This window comes from Coregonus lavaretus (assembly GCF_964263955.1).
Source record: "Coregonus lavaretus genome assembly, chromosome: 15".
Classification (NCBI taxonomy): Eukaryota; Metazoa; Chordata; class Actinopteri; order Salmoniformes; family Salmonidae; genus Coregonus; species Coregonus lavaretus.
This window is the reverse complement of record NC_140002.1, coordinates 36755419-36773389: the sequence shown is the minus strand read 5'-3', so window position 1 is coordinate 36773389 and position 17971 is coordinate 36755419.

The window sequence follows — 17971 nt, the reverse complement described above, 5'->3', positions numbered from 1 at the left end:
GCTGGGCGTTACTTAAAGTTTTAAATGTTTGTACAGTAAGGTTAGAGAACTGCCACATTGAGTAAGTAATATTATCAATATGTTCAGCTAAAAATACAGTTCCATACCAAGGGAAAATGCAGATGCCCTCTTCTCTCCAAGGGATGTATGCCAGTGGAAAAATTGAAGGTCGTTAAACCATGCCATGTCCCTTTTCTGTCTAGATTTGTTCATAGAGGAATTGAGTGGGAATACGGCCAAATCAGTGGTGAGGGTGGACAAATGACAACAACCGGCATAATCACGAGGAATGAAAGTGTAAGCATCATCCCCACATACCCAATATTTCCCGGCTGGTGTCCCTAGCGCCAGCGCCACCCCACTTGCAATCATGTTGCTGTGGTCAGGGTTTGTCACATTAACCCTAGAACAGCAAGCTGTGGCGCTGCACACTGGTTCACTCGCCATTTGTTTAACATATACAGATGTTCTCCCATCCGCTACCCATTTGCACATGAGGAGCAAGGCGCACCTGATACTTGCCTCCCCCTCTGGATTATCATATAGGGTGAACATAGACGTATAACTAGTGGGGGCAGGGAGGCATGCTATACACGTTCCATTGTTTCTTTTTCTGACATGGAATACCAACATATTTACATTTACAATTACGTCATTTAGCAGACGCTCTTATCCAGAGCGACTTACAAATTGGTGCATTCACCCTATAGCCAGTGGGATAACCACTTTACCATTTATTTTGTATTTATTTTTTAGGGGGGGGGGGGGGGGTGTTGGGGTAGAAGGATTACTTTATCCTATCCCAGGTATTCCTTAAAGAGGTGGGGTTTCAAATGTCTCCGGAAGGTGGTGAGTGACTCCGCTGTCCTGGCGTCATGAGGGAGCTTGTTCCACCATTGGGGTGCCAGAGCAGCGAACAGTTTTGACTGGGCTGAGCGGGAACTATGCTTCCGCAGAGGAAGGGGAGCCAGCAGGCCAGAGGTGGATGAACGCAATGCCCTTGTTTGGGTGTAGGGACTGATCAGAGCCTGAAGTTACGGAGGTGCCGTTCCCTTCACAGCTCCATAGGCAAGCACCATGGTCTTGTAACAGATGCGAGCTTCAACTGGAAGCCAGTGGAGTGTGCGGAGGAGCGGGGTGACGTGAGAGAACTTGGGAAGGTTGAACACCAGACGGGCTGCGGCATTCTGGATGAGTTGTAGGGGTTTAATGGCACAGGCAGGGAGCCCAGCCAACAGCGAGTTGCAGTAATCCAGATGGGAGATGACAAGTGCCTGGATTAGGACCTGTGCCGCTTCCTGTGTAAGGCAGGGTCGTACTCTCCGAATGTTGTAGAGCATGAACCTGCAGGATCGGGTCACCGCCTTGATGTTAGCGGAGAACGACAGGGTGTTGTCCAGGGTCACGCCAAGGCTCTTCGCACTCTGGGAGGAGGACACAACGGAGTTGTCAACCGTGATGGCGAGATCATGGAACGGGCAGTCCTTCCCCGGGAGGAAGAGCAGCTCCGTCTTGCCAAGGTTCAGCTTGAGGTGGTGAGCCGTCATCCATACTGATATGTCTGCCAGACATGCAGAGATGCGATTCACCACCTGGTTATCAGAAGGGGGAAAGGAGAAGATTAGTTGTGTATCGTCAGCGTAGCAATGATAGGAGAGGCCATGTGAGGATATGACAGAGCCAAGTGACTTGGTGTATAGCGAGAATAGGAGAGGGCCTAGAACTGAGCCCTGGGGGACACCAGTGGTGAGAGCACGTGGTGCGGAGACAGCTTGGTAGGAGCGACCGGTCAGGTAGGACGCAATCCAAGAGTGAGCCGCGCCGGAGATGCCCAGCTCGGAGAGGGTGGAGAGGAGGATCTGATGGTTCACAGTATCAAAGGCAGCAGACAGGTCTAGAAGGACAAGAGCAGAGGAGAGAGAGTTAGCTTTAGCAGTGCGGAGAGCCTCCGTGACACAGAGAAGAGCAGTCTCAGTTGAATGACCAGTCCTGAAACCTGACTGGTTTGGATCAAGAAGGTAATTCTGAGAGAGATAGCAAGAGAGTTGGCTAAAGACGGCACGCTCAATAGTTTTGGAAAGAAAAGAAAGAAGGGATACTGGTCTGTAGTTGTTGACATCAGAGGGATCGAGTGTTGGTTTTTTGAGAAGGGGTGCAACTCTTGCTCTCTTGAAGACGGAAGGGACATAGCCAGCGGTCAAGGATGAGTTGATCAGCGAGGTGAGGTAGGGGAGAAGGTCACCGGAGATGGTCTGGAGAAGAGAGGAGGGGATGGGGTCAAGCGGGCAGGTTGTTGGGCGGCCTGCAGTCACAAGTCGCAAGATTTTATCTGGAGAGAGAGGGGAGAAAGAAGTCAAAGCATAGGGTAGGGCAGTGTGAGCAGGACCAGCAGTGTCATTAGACTTAACAAACGAGGATCGGATGTCGTCAACCTTCTTTTCAAAGTGGAGGATTCAGCAGGGAGAATGTGGCAAAGAGCTTCCTAGGGTTAGAGGCAGATGCTTGGAATTTAGAGTGGTAGAAAGTGGCCTTAGCAGCAGAAACAGATGAAGAAAATGTAGAGAGGGGGGAGTGAAAAGATGCCAGGTCCGCAGGGAGTCTAGTTTTCTTCCATTTCCGCTCAGCTGCCCGGAGCTCTGTTCTGTGAGCTCGCAATGAGTCATCAAGCCACGGAGCTGGAGGGGAGGACCGAGCCGGCTGGGAGGATAGGGGACACAGAGAGTCAAAGGATGCAGAAAGGGAGGAGAGGAGGGTTGAGGAGGCAGAATCAGGAGATTGGAGGGAGAAGGATTGAGCAGGGGGAAGAGATGATAGGATGGAAGAGGAGAGAGTAGTGGGAGAGAGAGAGCGAAGTTTGCGGCGGCGCATTACCATCTGTGTAGGGGCAGAGTGAGTAGTGTTGGAGGAGAGCGAGAGAGAAAAGGATACAAAGTAGTGGTCGGAGACATGGAGGGGAGTTGCAGTGAGATTAGTAGAAGAGCAGCATCTAGTAAAGATGAGGTCAAGCGTATTGCCTGCCTTGTGAGTAGGGGGGGACGGTGAGAGGGTGAGGTCAAAAGAGGAGAGGAGTGGAAAGAAGGAGGCAGAGAGAAATGAGTCAAATGTAGACGTAGGGAGGTTGAAATCCCCCAAAACTGTGAGGGGTGAGCCATCCTCAGGAAAGGAACTTATCAAGGCGTCAAGCTCATTGATGAACTCTCCAAGGGAACCTGGAGGGCGATAGATGACAAGGATATTAAGCTTAAATGGGCTAGTGACTGTGACAGCATGGAATTCAAATGAGGAGATAGACAGATGGGTTAGGGGAAAAATTGAGAATGTCCACTTGGGAGAGATGAGGATTCCTGTGCCACCACCCCTCTGACCAGATGCTCTCGGGGTATGCGAGAACACATGGTCAGACGAGGAGAGAGCAGTAGGAGTAGCAGTGTTTTCAGTGGTAATCCATGTTTCCGTCAGCGCCAGGAAGTCGAGGGACTGGAGGGTAGCATAGGCTGGGATGAAGTCAGCCTTGTTGGCAGCAGAACGGCAGTTCCAGAGGCTGCCTGAGACCTGGAACTCCAGGTGTGTGGTGCGTGCAGGGACCACCAGGTTAGAGAGGCAGCAGCCACGCGGTGTGAGGCGTTTGTGTAGCCTGTGCGGAGAGGAGAGAACAGGGATAGGCAGAGGCATAGTTGACAGGCTGTAGCAAATGGCTACAATAATGCAGAGGAGATCGGAATGAAATGAACTAAACATCTGGGAAAGGAGAGAGCGGGGCCTCCCTCACCACAACTCCCAAATATAACTCTCCCAACTTCCACCTCAGAAACTATAATTGTTTCACTGAAACACCCGAATAAAACTCTCCCAACTTCCACTTTAGAAATTAGAATTGTTGTAAACTACAGCGGTTCAATGTTTCAAGGAATAGACTCAACTTACTTTATTCAGCTAGCTAACTATGACGCCATAGCTAACTAGCATGCTAGCATCCAATAACACACGGTTTAGCACCAATACTTGGTTACAACAAACTACCAATAGTGTGTTAACACACTAAACAGATAATTTGTGTCCATGTCTAGTTCCTTTCATAACGCAGCAATAATTAAACGTTGGCTAACTAGCACAAAGATATTGTATTTAGCTGCTACAGTACATATCATACCACACATTGTTCTTCCATGGGGTTGTAATGTTCAGGGCTTCAGGGTGATACCACCAGGGTGTTGAGCGCTTCCTTCTCTTGGAGTGGCTATTTTTTACTGGACTCCTGTCCTGAGCCTGCCGTTGGCTCGAGCTGGAGTGGCTGTTATTTAAGTCCCACCATGGGACTGAGCGGTCATCAGTTGAGTCCGTACCATTTTGTCCTTCTTCCAGGGTCGGTTGTCCTTGAGTCACTGTCCATATGGCAACTGTAATGAGAAGGCTCAAGACAAAAGCAAAAAACATGATGCTTAGAGTCTAGGCCTGATTTCTCCATGGCCATCTAGTCAGTGACTTCCGGTGTCTTGGGTCCTCCATCCTCAGGGTCTGATGGGCAGTATGGCACCTTCCTGCAGTGGCTGGCGTGGATCCAAGTAGACCTCTCAGCTACGCGAACAGTAGTGGGGGTAATCAGCAACACCTTGTATGGTCCAGTCCACCTCTGCTGGTTCCAATGCCTTCGTCTCAGGTCTTTCACCACCACCCAGTCACCTGGTTGCAGTTTGTGCAGGATCCCCACCAGAGGCTGGGGCCGCTTTCACCCTGGGGATAATAGCCTTCAGAACATTGTTTAGAGCAGTACAATAACTTAGCATCTCATCGTCACAGCCCATCAGTGTCAACTTGTTCTGTGGGAAAGGGGAATTGATCATTCTCATTGGTCTACCTGTTAGAACCTCATGAGGAGCCAATCCAGTGGTTTTTTGGGGCCGCCCTCGCATGTACATTAGAGCCAGGGGCATCACGGTTACCCAGGAAAGCCCTGTCTCTGCCATATGCTTCACAATCTTAGATTTTAGGGTCTGATTAGCACGTTCAACTAAGCCCCCCGATTGCGGCCTATAGCTACAATGGGTCCTGAGGTCTATCTGCAGACTCTCAGACAGGTTCTGTATCACCAGGTTCACAAAGTGGGAGCCATTGTCGCTGGTTAATTTGGATGGCAACCCCCACCTTGGGATGATCTCCCTCATGAGATTATTGGCCACTGCCATAGCAATGGAATGTCGACAGGGGAAAGCCTCTACCGACTTGGAGAAGGCATCCACTATCACCAGACAATATTTGTAGCCCTGGCAAGGGGAGAGTTCAATGAAATCCATCATTATGTGTTCAAATGGTCCTTCAGGGGTCGGATGAGCTGACTGAGGCATGGGAATCCCTCTTCCCATGTTGTTGGTCATACAAATCACACATTTTGCACAAAATTGTTCAGCAAACACAGAAAACCCAGGTGCAAACCAAAATGTATTTACAAAATCAACCACTCCCCCCTTTGACACATGATCCTCACCATGTGACAACTTAGCTAAGTAGGGGAAACAAGAACGTGGTAGAACTGGTAGCCCAGCCGGGCCCAGACAGAGTTTCCGCACCTGGTCATATGTACATAGTCGTTTCCACTTCCTCAACTCACCAGGACCTACAGAGGATTGTAAGCCAGAGATATCAGTGGGAGAGAAAATGTTATGAGCAGGATGTGAAACCATCTGTAACACAGGGGCCTCCAGGGAGACAGCAGCTGCTTTAGCTGCCAAGTCAGCCATAGCATTACCTTTGGAGACAGGGTCAAAAGAGTTACTATGAGCGAGGCACTTACAAACAGCAACTTTAGAGGGGAGCAAAATAGCCTTTAGTAAGTTATCAACAAGTTTTGAATGAGAGATTGCCTTACCAGAGGAGTTCAGGAAGCCGCACTGTTTCCACAGAGTACCAAAATCATGTACCATATCGTATCATATCTGCTATCGGTATAGATAGTAGCAGACTGGCCTTTAGCTAATATGCAAGCTCTGATGAGTGCAACGAGTTCTGCAGCGTGAGCAGAAAGGTGGGAGGGTAATTTAGCACTTTCCAGTGTGGTTGAGGCAGTAGTAACCACATACGTAACCAATGGTTCTCCTTTCTCAGAACGCTGAGCAGAGCCATCAACAAACAGTTCCAACAGTTCAGTTCAATCCTCGGTAGGCAACAAAGTAGCAGGATTTAACACAGTGCACCTCTTCAGGGTCATATGAGACATTGTCAGAAGAACATTCTGATAATGGAGCAGTCGAGCTGGTGTTAGATGGGCCGTCTCTGTCTGTGAAATGAGAGCATGTACAGCATGAGGCACGTGTACAGTGAGTTCACACATGGCAACAATGTCTGCACAAGCCAGCACAGCTTCAGAAGCAGTAACCACAGCCACAGCTCTCAAAAAACAAACCAGACCTCTTGCCACATTGTCCAGACGTTTGGAATAATACCCAACTGGGCGCTGCTTTCCTCCATGATCCTGTGTTAAAACAGATGACATTAAACCATTTTTCTCACAAACAAAGAGATTAAAAGGTTTAGAATGGTCAGGGAGCCCCAAACAGGGAAAAGTAGTCATGAATTGTTTTAGTCTGGTCAGAGCAGTCAGTCCCTCTGGTGTTCACTTAATTTTGTCATTCATAGCCATTTTGTGGCCATAAATAAGGTCAGGTAACCACGCACTACAATACCCTGCCATACCAGTCAATGACATCATGTGTTGTTTAGTAACCGGCTGTTGGACAGAGAGAATAGCCTGTATCCTCTCTGTACCCAGCTGCCTGCCATTGGGAGTGATGTCATGACCTAGATACTTGACTGTCTGTGAAACCAACTGTAACTTCTTCTTTGAAACTTTGTGGCTATTCTCAGCAAAAAATATCAACAGAACACGAGTATCAGTTTCACAAGCTTCCATTGAGCAGGAGCACAACAACAAATCATCCACATACTGAATCAGAGTGCTGTCCTCAGGAGGTATAAAACCCTCCAGATTTTGCGCTAAAGCCGCAGAAAGAATTGCAGGGTATTCCACATAGCCCATAGGCGCCACCGTCCACATAAATCTCTTACTGAGATACGTGAAGGCGAACCAGAACTGAGATTCTGGTGCCACAGGAATACTGAAAAACGCATTAGCCAAATCAATCACAGAGAACCACTCTGTTGTGGGTGGTACCACACCCAACAGTGTAGTAACATTGGGAACCACCGGGGCACGGGCAAAAACTTCCTCGTTCACAGGCCTTAAGTCCTGGACAAATCTCCAATCACCTGAACGTTTTCTAACAGGCAAGATAGGGGTGTTACAGGGTGATTCTGGACAGGGAATTAAAGCGCCATTAGCTAGCAGGGATGCATGAACAGGAGTAATACCTACTATTGCCTCCCTACTGAGTGGATACTGTGCTCTAGATGGGCGTCTGGTATCTTTAGGAGTGACCACCATTGGCTCAGCTCCCTTCATTCTCCCAAAATCATACTTGTCCCTTGCCCATAGGCATTCAGGGACCCCTCTCAGGAGGGGTGAGTCTTCACTCAACAACATGATATTGGTAGAAAAAGAAACCTGATCAACACCATGCACACCCTTCTCAGTTTGCGTTTCCCAACTGAGTGGGTAACAACTTGTCAGTGTGCTAGGTGAATAAATTGACCCATCAGGGCGCATCTCCTAGTCAATAGCATCAACCAAATATTTCATCCAAATTCCAGTATCCGCCCATTCTGATTTTGCCAGGGACACATTTACATTTACGTCATTTAGCAGACGCTCTTATCCAGAGCGACTTAGAAATTGGTGCATTCACCTTATAGCCAGTGGGATCACCACTTTACACATTTTTTTTTCTTTTTTTTTTGGGGGGGTGGTTGGGGGGGGGGGGGGGGGGGGTTGAAGGATTACTTTATCCTATCCCAGGTATTCCTTAAAGAGGTGGGGTTTCAAATGTCTCCGGAAGGTGGTGAGTGACTCCGCTGTCCTGGCGTCGTGAGGGAGCTTGTTCCACCATTGGGGTGCCAGAGCAGCGAACAGTTTTGACTGGGCTGAGCGGGAACTATGCTTCCGCAGAGGAAGGGGAGCTTGCAGGCCAGAGGTGGATGAACGCAATGCCCTTGTTTGGGTGTAGGGACTGATCAGAGCCTGAAGGTACGGAGGTGCCGTTCCCCTCACAGCTCCATAGGCAAGCACCATGGTCTTGTAACAGATGCGAGCTTCAACTGGAAGCCAGTGGAGTGTGCGGAGGAGCGGGGTGACGTGAGAGAACTTGGGAAGGTTGAACACCAGACGGGCTGCGGCATTCTGGATGAGTTGTAGGGGTTTAATGGCACAGGCAGGGAGCCCAGCCAACAGCGAGTTGCAGTAATCCAGACGGGAGATGACAAGTGCCTGGATTAGGACCTGTGCCGCTTACTGTGTAAGGCAGGGTCGTACTCTCCGAATGTTGTAGAGCATGAACCTACAGGATCGGGTCACCGCCTTGATGTTAGCGGAGAACGACAGGGTGTTGTCCAGGGTCACGCCAAGGCTCTTCGCACTCTGGGAGGAGGACACAACGGAGTTGTCAACCGTGATGGCGAGATCATGAAACGGGCAGTCCTTCCCCGGGAGGAAGAGCAGCTCCGTCTTGTCAAGGTTCAGCTTGAGGTGGTGATCCGTCATCCATACTGATATGTCTGCCAGACATGCAGAGATGCGATTCGCCACCTGGTTATCAGAAGGGGGAAAGGAGAAGATTAGTTGTGTATCGTCAGCGTAGCAATGATAGGAGAGGCCATGTGAGGATATGACAGAGCCAAGTGACTTGGTGTATAGAGAGAATAGGAGAGGGCCTAGAATTGAGCCCTGGGGGACACCAGTGGTGAGAGCACGTGGTGCGGAGACAGCTTCTCGCCACGCCACTTGGTAGGAGCGACCGGTCAGGTAGGACGCAATCCAAGAATGAGCCGCGCCGGAGATGCCCAGCTCGGAGAGGGTGGAGAGGAGGATCTGATGGTTCACAGTATCAAAGGCAGCAGACAGGTCTAGAAGGACAAGAGCAGAGGAGAGAGAGTTAGCTTTAGCAGTGCGGAGAGCCTCCGTGACACAGAGAAGAGCAGTCTCAGTTGAATGACCAGTCTTGAAACCTGACTGGTTTGGATCAAGAAGGTCATTCTGAGAGAGATAGCAAGAGAGTTGGCTAAAGACGGCACGCTCAATAGTTTTGGAAAGAAAAGAAAGAAGGGATACTGGTCTGTAGTTGTTGACATCAGAGGGATCGAGTGTTGGTTTTTTGAGAAGGGGTGCAACTCTCGCTCTCTTGAAGACGGAAGGGACATAGCCAGCGGTCAAGGATGAGTTGATCAGCGAGGTGAGGTAGGGGAGAAGGTCACCGGAGATGGTCTGGAGAAGAGAGGAGGGGATAGGGTCAAGCGGGCAGGTTGTTGGGCGGCCTGCAGTCACAAGTCGCAAGATTTTATCTGGAGAGAGAGGGGAGAAAGAAGTCAAAGCATAGGGTAGGGCAGTGTGAGCAGGACCAGCAGTGTCATTTGACTTAACAAACGAGGATCGGATGTCGTCAACCTTCTTTTCAAAGTGGTTGACAAAGTCATCCACAGAGAGGGAGGAGGGGGGGGGGGAGGATTCAGCAGGGAGGAGAATGTGGCAAAGAGCTTCCTAGGGTTAGAGGCAGATGCTTGGAATTTAGAGTGGTAGAAAGTGGCCTTAGCAGCAGAAACAGATGAAGAAAATGTAGAGAGGAGGGAGTGAAAAGATGCCAGGTCCGCAGGGAGTCTAGTTTTCTTCCATTTCCGCTCAGCTGCCCGGAGCTCTGTTCTGTGAGTTTGCAATGAGTCATCAAGCCACGGAGCTGGAGGGGAGGACCGAGCCGGCCGGGAGGATAGGGGACATAGAGAGTCAAAGGATGCAGAAAGGGAGGAGAGGAGGGTTGAGGAGGCAGAATCAGGAGATTGGAGGGAGAAGGCTTGAGCAGAGGGAGGAGATGATAGGATGGAAGAGGAGAGAGTAGCGGGAGAGAGAGAGCGAAGGTTGCGGCGGCGCATTACCATCTGTGTAGGGGCAGAGTGAGTAGTGTTGGAGGAGAGCAAGAGAGAAAAGGATACAAAGTAGTGGTCGGAGACATGGAGGGGAGTTGCAGTGAGATTAGTAGAAGAACAGCATCTAGTAAAGATGAGGTCAAGCGTATTGCCTGCCTTGTGAGTAGGGGGGGACGGTGAGAGGGTGAGGTCAAAAGAGGAGAGGAGTGGAAAGAAGGAGGCAGAGAGAAATTAGTCAAATGTAGACGTAGGGAGGTTGAAATCCCCCAGAACTGTGAGGGGTGAGCCATCCTCAGGAAAGGAACTTATCAAGGCGTCAAGCTCATTGATGAACTCTCCAAGGGAACCTGGAGGGCGATAGATGACAAGGATATTAAGCTTAAATGGGCTAGTGACTGTGACAGCATGGAATTCAATTGAGGAGATAGACAGATGGGTTAGGGGAAAAATTGAGAATGTCCACTTGGGAGAGATGAGGATTCCTATGCCACCACCCCGCTGACCAGATGCTCTCGGGGTATGCGAGAACACATGGTCAGACGAGGAGAGAGCAGTAGGAGTAGCAGTGTTTTCAGTGGTAATCCATGTTTCCGTCAGCGCCAAGAAGTCGAGGGACTGGAGGGTAGCATAGGCTGGGATGAACTCTGCCTTGTTGGCAGCAGAATGGCAGTTCCAGAGGCTGCCTGAGACCTGGAACTCCAGGTGAGTGGTGCGTGCAGGGACCACCAGGTTAGAGAGGCAGCAGCCACGCGGTGTGAGGCGTTTGTGTAGCCTGTGCGGAGAGGAGAGAACAGGGATAGGCAGAGGCATAGTTGACAGGCTGCAGCAAATGGCTACAATAATGCAGAGGAGATCGGAATGAAATGAACTAAACATCTGGGAAAGGAGAGAGCGGGGCCTCCCTCACCACAACTCCCAAATATAACTCTCCCAACTTCCACCTCAGACAGGTATAGCTCTTGCTATGCATGGGTTAGATTAACCCCTAAAGCACAGAAATCATTTCTACAGTATAAACCCTCACACTACATTGACTCATCATGTAATGTAGCACACAGCCATTGCTTCTCATAATGGAGATTTCTTGTCAATGGTGAAAAATGGGAGGTGCAATGTAAGCCTGCTTCAGAGATGAAACTGCCCTCGTGGCCCCAATGGGTTTTAGCCATTGAGAAAACACGAGCAATTTTGGACACTTCATTATGAACGTCCCATGCGTGATACCAGTCACAAAACTCAGACATTAACATCAATTGCTCCCCATCTTCCTCCTCCTCCTCATGAATAACGGTTAAACCGGTTGGACCGCATGTTATGTTGATGCCCAGTTTACACAGGAGGTCTCTGCCCATCAGTGGTCAGAGTAGAGAAATTGATGCTGAAACTTCTCCTCACAAAAGGAGACAGGCAGAGGCATAGTTACATAATCTCTGAATGGGAGGCCTGAAACCCCTACAGTTCTGACTGTTTCACTAGACATGGGAGGTTTTGTCATAGCCTTGCAGTTAATGACAGACATAGCAGCCCCAGTATCAACAATAAATATTATTGACTCACCATTGACGAAACCCTCCACGGTTGGCTCTACTCTGGGAAGGGTGTGACTCTTTAAAAACAAATGCTCTGGTTGCTCTGGTGATTCTAACACAACTGTCCCTGTCTCCTCATCATGTCAATACTCCTCCTCCTGTCCTGGTCCTGGAATGTGCAAGGTCGTCTGTGCAGGCGGCCCCGTCTGTCAAGCCCCAGGTTGGCCTCTGCCTTGAGGGACTTCTTGTGGGCCCCACTGTTGCTGGACCCCATGAGGTGGCCCGCCCTGCCATTGGTTGGGAGGTGGCTGCCATGGCTGTTGTTGGAATGGGGGCATCCATGCAGGTGCTCCTCTACCTCTGGGGCCCCCCTTTGCATCTTTCAGCAGATCACCATATGCATGTTTGTTTGGTCTGATACCACTGTGTATCCTGAAACAGGTCTCACGTCTCTTTCTGAAAGCCTCAAGGCCCTCATTTTTCTTCATAGTGCATGCTCTGATGGCAGTCCAGTCGGTCTTGGTTGGATACATCTCAACAATCTTGGCCAGCAGCGCCGTTATCTGGTCCTGATACGCACCATTCTCAGCCCACAGGTAGTTGCAATCAAACTGTCTCTCTACATCCGCCCATCTGAATCCCAGTTTCTTTTTACAGATATGGGCTATCTCAGCAGCAGATGGTTTCTACTGACCCACCAACACCCTCATCTCTGCTGAATATTTCACAACGTCCTTACTTGGGTCTGGTAGGTCTTCTACAATGTCTTTGATTTCATCATGTCTCCACGTCCTCTGGACATACACAATGGGGTTCCAGGCTGCGGCGGCTGCGGCATTGGCATCGTCGGCTCAAGGCTGAGGGTTGGGACAGGCCATCAGAGGATATTGTTGATACATGTCTGATGCTGGGTCGTACGGGGAGGGAGAGAGGCACGCCTCTCCATCCTAGCCCGTAGACGGTCCTTCAGCGGGGGAGTCAGCAGGGGTGCCCCTCCGTCCTCACTTTCCTCACTGGAGCTGGGTGGAGGAGCCTTAAGAAAAGGATTGTTTGTCTTCTTTCCCTTCTGGCGTGCTCCCCCCACCGCACCTCCAGTGGGACAGGCCGGATTCACTCCAGACCCTGTCAGGACTTCAGCCAGGCTCCATGCCAGACGATCAATCACTGGGGTGTTTGGAGAGACAGGGGGTGGGGCAGCAGGTTGTAGTGGTCTGGTGTCCAGCGGATCAGCTGGAGGTGGTGGAGGAGGAGGCAGATTCGGCAACACTGGGTGGAGAGTTTGAGGAGTAGAGTATGGAGGGGGGCAGTCTCTGTCATCATCATCCTTCCTATTCTTTCTCACTGTTTCATCTTTTCCCTTCTTTTCTTCTTCTTCAGTCTGAACTACCATATTCTGACAGGGCTTTCCCCGAAATGGGTCCTGTCTCTCCTTTCGTTTGTCAGCTTCCCTTTCCCATTTCCTGAATTTCCCCCAGTCTATTTCATAATTTTCCCCTAGATTACCTTCCTTCTCTACCAAGTTCTGTCTTACCTCGTCTAACAGTGTCACACTTAGTGTCCCTGTCAAAGGAAAACCACCCTTTCTATGCCATAGAGGTACCTGTCCCAGAATATTGCTTCCCACTTATCTGCCATGACCTTCAAGGCTCCTGTAGGAGGGTCCGGAATGCCTGGTTCTTTGCTCCCGCGCGCACCCATGGCTCCTGTAGTCACACACACACAACTCTCACTCACACACACACACACACACACACACACACACATAAATAAAAAACAGTTATAACAGGAATTCCTATGGGGATTTCTAAGTGGGTCTTATCTTATCCACTGGGGAGCAGCTATTTCCCCCTACACTAACAATCGTGGTCTATCGGAACGTATGCCTACCTGATTCCCACAGGGTCCATACCGTTCTGCGTGTCCATCGATCAATTTGGAACCTTCTATAATGTGTTACTAGCCTAACTTTATAGTCTGTAATTTCAACCTCAGGGTTTGTCCCTGGTGTAATACATCTTGTGCACCTACACCTCACTATAGTCAACCATGGCATTACTCTTACTGATCAGTTCCACAGGCTCTCCTAGTTGAAAACGTTCCACAGAACTTCCTAACCTCCACTTCAGGTGAAGTACCAGGAATAACAACATTTTCACAACGACATCTAACAATAGTAACCCAGGGCATACCTGGCTAGCACATTTTAAATAATTGGATTTCACCACTTCTGGGGCTCATACCCTTCAGACAGAGGTCCTTCATCCAATGGGACTTCACTAGGTACAGTGTTCCAAAAAGAACCCACAGTCACCCTGGCCCCTCGCCCCAACAGAGCGCACCAATCCCCACTGTGGACAGGACAGCTCTAAGTCGCCCGCATCCGACCAGTGACAGAGTATCTTTGAGTCTGCAAACTCTCCGATTATTCTCTTCTGACTCAGCCCTGCTTACGCCTCCAAGGTGCCCCCTCACAGGAATACACACTCAGAGCCCACATAAAATAGGCTTTTCTTAAAAACGCGACATTCTGTGGTTCGCCCACCCTTTTTTTTTTTTTTTACTATTTTCGGGATGTGATATCCTTTCTGCTCACTTCCTCTCAGATTTTAGGCGGGTCCAGCTGCTCCGTTCATGGAGTGTGGTCTCCCTGAAATCCCAAGTTTGAGGGATCCCTCGTACACGATTTACCCAGGTCATCAGGAGCGCACACCAAGTGAAGATTCACATCCCATTCTCGTCGCCACATGTTGTGGTTATTTCTGTATTATCAAATGAAGAGAGACAAACTTATCACACAAGTCAGAGTTATACTTAAACTAAATCTTTATTCACTTATTAATAAGGGAGCAAGGTCACTACATGCACACAGAGTGAATGGAGTGAGAGCCCAAATAAACACAAAACTACTTAGTCATGGTTGGTTCCACCCCTCCCTGGCAGATCAGGGCATCATAAGCTGTCTTGTTTTCTTCTTGTGGCCAGGTGTGTTGGGTGTGTGAGGTTATAGCACACAAACAAGTGATAATGGCAGTTCCGTTTACTCCTTTCTCTACCAAGGTGGCCTCCGTTCTCTTCTATCTCATTTTACATTTTAGTCATTTTAGCAGACGCACTTATCCAGAGCGACTTACAGTTAGTCAGTGCATACATTTTCATACAGCTGTGCCCTTGGAAGATAGTAAAATAACCGGATGGGCTGAAGAACTGTGGTCACTTCTCAGAGGCTCTTTGTCTTATGCCGTGTGAGCAGGTTACTCAGAAGCAAAGAGAAATTGAAACAATACAGGTCTATCTGTTCCTCAAGTTTATCTCTATCTGATGTCCTTGACTACGCGCCTAGACCAGCTGCAGGGAGTGAACGTGGAAGAGATTAACCATCCTTTCTCAGAAGCACAGAATTTGCACTAAAGAAATATCTCTACTATTGTTAAGCATATTAATTGTTAACTATTAATGTTAAACAAATCAGGTAAATACGTGATTCTTCTCACACAACACCTACTCATTATAGGGTTTTTCTTTATTTTTATTATTTTCTACATTGTAGAATAATAGTGAAGACATCAAAACTATGAAATAAACCATATGGAATCATATATAATCAAATAAAAGTTAATTTGTGGAATTTCTTTCCTTCTTAATGCGTTTGAGCCAATCAGTTGTGTTGTGACAAGGTAGGGGGTGTATACAGAAGATAGCCCTATTTGGTAAAAGACCAAGTCCATATTTTGGCAAGAACAGCTCAAATAAGCAAAAAGGTCAGTCAATACGGAAAATGGCAAGTTTCTTCACGTGCTGTTGCAAAAACCATCAAGCGCTATGATGAAACTGGCTCTCATGAGGACCGCCAATGGAATGGAAGACCCAGAGTTACCTCTAATGCAAAGGATATGTTCATTAGAGTTACCAGCCTCATAAAATACAGCCCAATTAAATGCTTCACGGAGTTCAAGTAACAGACACATCTCAACATTAACTGTTCAGAGGGGACTGTGTGAATCAGGCCTTCATGGTCGATTTGCTGCAAAGAAACCACTACTAAAGGACACCAATAAGAAGAAGAGACCTGCTTGGGCCAAGAAACATGAGCAATGGACATTAGACCGGTGGAAATTTGTCCTTTGGTCTGGAGTCCAAATTGGAGATTTTTGGTTCCAACCGCCGTGTCTTTGTGAGACACGGTGTGGGTGAACGGATGATCTCCGCATGTGTAGTTCCCACTGTAAAGCATGGAGGAGGAGGTGTTATGGTGTGGGTGTGCTTTATTGGTGACACTGTCTGTGATTTATTTAGAATTCAAGGCACACTTAACCAGCATGGCTACCACTGCATTCTACAGCGATATGCCATCCCATCTGGTTTTGTCTTAGTGGGACTATTGTTTGTTTTTCAACAGGACAATGACCCAAAACACCTCCAGGCTGTGTAAGGGCTATTTTACCAAGAAGGAGAGTGATGGAGTGCTGCATCAGATGACCTGGCCTCCACAATCCCCCAACCTCAACCCAAATGAGATGGTTTGGGATGATTTGTTTAACAGTTTTTTGTTTACTACATGATTCCATATGTGTTATTTCATAGTTTTGATGTCTTCACTATTATTCTACAATGTCGAAAAATAGTACAAATGAAGAAAAACCCTTGAATGAGCAGGTGTGTGTCACGGAACCCCCGGTACTGCTGCTCATTCCGTTCACCAGTTCCGGAGGTCTACATCACCGGCTTTCTAGGCGTACCTGGAGTACATCTGGGCAGCGAAAAGGCTAAACCCGAGACAGGCCAGGTGTGCTCTATTTTTGTACAGGTTCCAATTCACGCTTTCCTATAGGCCAGGCTCGAAGAACGTGAAGGCGGATGCCCTGTCTCGCCTCTATGACGCATAGGAGAGGCAGGGAGAGGAGAACCCCATCGTCTCTCCGTTACATATCATTGCACCAGTGGTGTGGGATGTGGACGCCGACATACGGCAGGCCATGCGTACGGAACCCACATCTGCACAGTGCCCGGAGAACCGCGCCTACATGCCCACAGGTGTGCGGGACTGCCTCCTTTCCTGGGCGCACACGCCGCCAGTGTAGGGTCATCCTGAGATAGGCTGTACCATCGCATGCCTGACTGAGAAGTACTGGTGGCCCACCTTGGCTAAGGACGTCTGGGTTAACGTCTCTTCACAGACACCTCCCTTATGGAAAACTCCTTCCCCTGCCGGTTCCACAATGACCCTGGTCTCACCTCTCGATGAACTTTGTCACTGACCTTCCCTCCTCCCAGGGGAACACCACTGTTCCGTCGTTGTGGACCGGTTTTCCAAAGCTTGTCGCCTCCTTCCTCTGCCTGGGCTCCCGTCTGCCATGCAAACTGCGGAGGCTCTTTTTACACATGTCTTCCGGCACTTCGGGATCCCGTAGGACATTGTGTCAGACCGTGGTCCTCAGTTCACCTCACGCATATGGAAAGCGTTCAAGGAACGCCTGGGAGTCACGTTCAGTCTCACCTCCGGGTACCGTCCTCAAGCTAATGGGCAGGTGGAGAGGGTCAATCAGGAAGTGGGCAGGTTCCTGAGGTGTTACTGTCAGGACCGGCCGGGGTAGTGGGCGAATTTTCTACCTTGGGCTGAGTATGCGCATAATTCCCTCTGCCACTCCTCCACTTACCTCACTCCTTTCCAGTGCATGTTGGGGTATCAGCCGGCCCTGGCACCTTGGCATCCGAGCCAGACCGAGGCCCCTGCGGTGGACAAGTGGTTTCGGCGTGCTGAGGAGATCTGGAACGCTGCGCACACTCCTCTCCAGCGGGCCGTGAGTCGGCACAAGAAACAGGCCTAACTCCACCGCAGTGAGGCACCTGTTTTCTCTCCAGGTAACCGGGTCTGGCTCTCCACCCGGAACCTGCCCCTCCGCTTGTCCTGCTGGAGCTGAGCCTGCGGTTAGTGGGGCCATTTAAAGTCCTGAGGAGGGTTAATGAGGTAACATACCGTTTGCAACTCCCTGTTGATTACCGCATTAACATGACTTTTCATGTGTCTCTCCTCAGGCAAGTGCTGCCAGGTACTGCTGCTCATTACATTCACCAGTTCCAGAGGTCTACATCATCGGCTTTCTAGGCGTCACTGACATGGATCATTACCACCAACCTTGGAGTGTCTTGTTACGCACACCTGGTTCCCATTTCCCCTGATTATTATGTGTATATATGTGCCCTCTGTTCCCTATTGTCCTTGTCGATTATTGTCCCATGTCCGTTGGTCTCGTGAGTACCGTGTATTGTGCTCTTGTTGTTTACGGGTCTTGTCCCGTGTATTGTGTAGAGGTTACACTTCACTCTTTGTTTGGGTTAAATCCCTTTGGTATATATATACGTGATTGTGTTGGGTGGAGTATTAAAACCCCTAATACATTTTCCTTCGCCTGTCTTCTAATCAT